Genomic DNA, 3,817 nt, shown 5'->3' with positions numbered 1-3,817 from the left:
AGTATCCTGGCACGTCTGACGAGCTCACACAAGAACTTTTAAATACTTACATCCGCCCCGAACCAGCAACCAACCTTCCCTTCTATCAGGGCGCAGACAATCTCTGTCTAGACGCTCCAATCACTTTTGCGGAGGTCCGAGCAGAACTCAATCGCCTCAAGACGATTTAGGGCGGCCGGCCCTGACCGCATTTCAAATAAAATTCTTAGGAATCTAGACGACGCATCCATTCATGCTCTCACCGACTATTTTCTAGAATGTTGGGCCAGCGGCACCATACCTCAGAAGTAGAAATGCGCCATTCTAGTCCTCATCCCCAAGCCGGGCAAACCACCAACCTTGGCCAACCTCCGTCCCATCTCTCTCACATCCTGCGTTGGGAAGCTGATGAAACACGCTATTCAGACCAGACTCTCACGATACTTTGAAGACAACAATCTTCTACTAGACACAATGTTCGGTGTCCGCCCTCATTTAGCAGCCCCGGATATTATGCTTCTTCTCCATCATCAGGTAGTCATGAGACGTACACTAGACACGAAAGTCATCGCCAGCCTCGATATTGTCAAGCCATTCGACAACGTCCTCCATGAAGCGATTCTTCAACAACTTCAGGTTCTTGGTGTTGGACATCGCACGTATGCGTACATCCGAAACTTCCTCGCCGACGGCACAGTGCAACTTAAAGCCGGCACATCTGTCCGGGAAACTGTGGCACACAGCAAGGCGCCGTACTTTCGCCGACGCTTTCTAACGTCGCACTGATAGGCCTGCCGAAACTACTGGCCGACATCCCCCACCTGCATCACAGCATTTATGCTGACAACCTTCACACTTTAAATCACGCGCGGCAGTGACGGCCAGATTGAAGAGACTTTAAGACCGCCATCGAACGGATCGGAGATTATCTAAGTACAGTTGGCCTCACCGGCTCAGCGACAAAGTCCAAGTATATCATCATCCCTTCCCCGGGACGACGCCCTTCAAAGATACTTCCTGACATCAACCTGCAGGTGCAAGGAAACCCGATTCTTGAACAGATAAATTCAGGATCTTGGGCTTGCATCTGCACGCTAACGGCAGCAACAACATCACGCTCCAATGCATCGACCAGTCGGTGGTACAGATCGGACGCCTCCTTAAGCGAATCTCCAACAAGCATCATGGCATGCGAGAGTCCAACCTCCTGCGCCTCTTTCAAGCTTTCATCTGCTCCCACATCACCTACTCTGGACCTTCCTTACGTCTTACTAGAGGCTAATGGCTAGAGGCATCACTTCGAAGAGCTTTGAAGATGGCCCTAGGTCTTCCCATGTCCACAGCTACCGATATGCTCATGGCTCTCGGAATCTCCAATACCGTGATCGAACTGATCGAAGCAACCCTCACCGCCCAGTATGAGCTGCTCTCACTCACATACGCTGGCCGAGCGGTACTGCAGCAAGTTGGGATCTCCCCGCCGAGATCGGCTCCAAGTTACGCTAAATTAACACCGGAATATCGCCAAAATCTCCGCCTTCCTCCCATTCCCAAACGGATGCACCCGGAACACCACGCCAGGAGATGTGATGATCGGGCTCGTCAATTCGAGAAACGATTCAGCGGACGTCCGGACGTCACATATACGGATGCCTCTTACCATCCATCGAGGCCAGCAATGGTGGCGGTAGCTCTCGCTCCTCATCGCAGCTGGTACACAGCCTGCAGCATTCGCAATGCAGAAGCAGTCACCGCAGCTGAGGAGGTTGCCATTGCGCTAGCGCTAGTCGACACTAATACCAAAGTCGTCATCAGTGATATTCAACAGGCTATTCGCAACTACGATGCTGGCCATATCTCTTGCCAGGCGTTACACATTCTTCGTTCTACAGCACCCTTTTCCACATCTCGCTTACATATTTGGGCTCCAGCCCACGAGTCGCTCAGCGGGAACGCCCAGGCACACACTCTCGCTCGAGATCTCAGCTGCCGAGCAGAGAGTATCATCAGCCACCCTGCTTCCGCTGACACTAATATCTCACGCGCTTGTCTAATCACAACTTGCACGAACATACTCCAGCACTACCGACTCCAAAGATGCACATATCCTACCGCACACCGCGATCTAACAAGACGCGAGACCGTCCAATGGCGCAAACTACAAACTAGCAGCTTCCCACACCACATCTTATATAGCAGGATCTTTCCGGAACAGATAGTCCCCATGTGTAAACACTGCTCAACTCCGGCCAATCTCATACACATGGCGTGGACTTGTACACACTACAACACAGACAACTCAAACACCCCAGAGGCGTGGGTGTCTCTCCTGCGTACTTCCGAGCCAGCAGACCAACGCTGGCTTAAGGCACGTTCACACTAGCGGGAAAACGCGGAACGCTGGACGTTCTGATGTTGGTTCTGCGGGAAGCGCGCCGCTTCCCGCAGAAGCCGTTTTTTTTTCCCGCAGTCTGACTTGTTTGACGTTCCGCGGAGCGATGGGGTCGGGAGCTATTTTTCCCGTCCCGCAGAACGGAGTAGCCAATCGGAGCGGAGCGCAGACCGTGACGTCAGTCCAAGTTCAATGACTCCCGGCGGCTGCTGCGCGGGCGACGGGAGCATCGCTGGTGTCGCTCGAGTTGGTTGGTTGGGAACTTTGGGATATTCACGGGGGGGGGGGACCGGACACGGGTTATGCCGGCCTAATGTCAATGCGGCACACTTGGTGTCCGGGGGATGGGGAAGTGGGATGTGGGGAGGGGTGGGGGGGGGGCCCGCTCACTTGTGCACGAGAAAAGCGCGTGCTTTCCCTTCTCTCTTGTCACGTGACTACTCTTTCTCGCTCCGCTCGCCTTCGCCTCCTCTACATTCCACGACAAACGCAGCGGGAAAACGGGCGTGGTGTGAGCGTCCTTCCGAGTAGCTGCGACGCAGCGGCGCCATGAACGTTGCGCCGCTGCGGGAAGTTTCCCGCTAGTGTGAGCCGGGCTTTATCCAGCGCGCGGTGGAGGCCGCGGCATCCCAAGTGATCCCCGCTGACCTCCTCTAAGCCAGTGCAATCGGACCTTTGGCTGGTCCCCTGTTTTTGGGCGCAGTGAAACAGTTCATCACCCCTCCAGTGGTAGGGAACCTCGTTTGTGACAGTATCTGTGTCCATGCTGCAGCATGGAGTCCGAGGAGAGGGACGCGAATAAAGCTATTGCGTACAGACTAGGTTTAACCGTAGCTAAACCACTGCAATTTTTTAAGCGTCCCACCTTGCCTGCATTTGTATTAACCAAGGCCTTCAAGCCCATAGAATGATGTGTTGTAGCACAACTTTCGAGATGTGCATCTCATTAAACATTATGGTGCATGCTAGATCAGGCGCCAAAAACGAAGCTGATTCCTCTTTAGTAGTTCAAATATTTGAGGAAAAAAACCTATTTTCAAGGGAACACGCCACAACCAGAGCTGCACTCACCTAGCAGATGTGAACATGAGTATCCCTCTAAAATATATGGCCTTTCGGGCTATAAGTCCCAAAGCAAATGCTTTGCTGTAACTGCTCCATAGGCAGCCAAAGTGTCTAACACTTTTAATCTTGAGGGAACCTTTGGTCATTACAGATATTTATTGGGACACATGGGTGCTTACATCACTCACTATTTCGCCCACTATCCTTTGACGAGGTTTCTGGCTGTGCTCACAAAGCAGCCGTTACTCCGGTACTTTCTTCCGAGGCTGGATATGTTCCTGGTGACAGAATTGCAGCTCGCTGCAAAAAGCAATAGAAACAATTCAGAGAAATGCACGCCACACAACATAACACCTGAAGTGCGATGTGAATAGAGATTTC

General features: G+C 52.5%; 1 pseudogene; it reads left to right on the top strand.

Moving 5' to 3' along the window:
- Nucleotides 1-207: 207 nt before the first annotated feature.
- LOC146200640 (uncharacterized) lies at nucleotides 208-3,028 on the top strand (annotated as a pseudogene).
- Nucleotides 3,029-3,817: the final 789 nt, after the last annotated feature.

This window comes from Amblyomma maculatum, chromosome 2, assembly GCF_055883805.1.
Source record: "Amblyomma maculatum isolate TAMU_Amacu chromosome 2, ASM5588380v1, whole genome shotgun sequence".
NCBI classification, from domain to species: Eukaryota; Metazoa; Arthropoda; class Arachnida; order Ixodida; family Ixodidae; genus Amblyomma; species Amblyomma maculatum.
The sequence above is the reverse complement of the archived record's forward strand: the minus strand, read 5'-3'. Positions and strand labels throughout refer to the sequence as shown.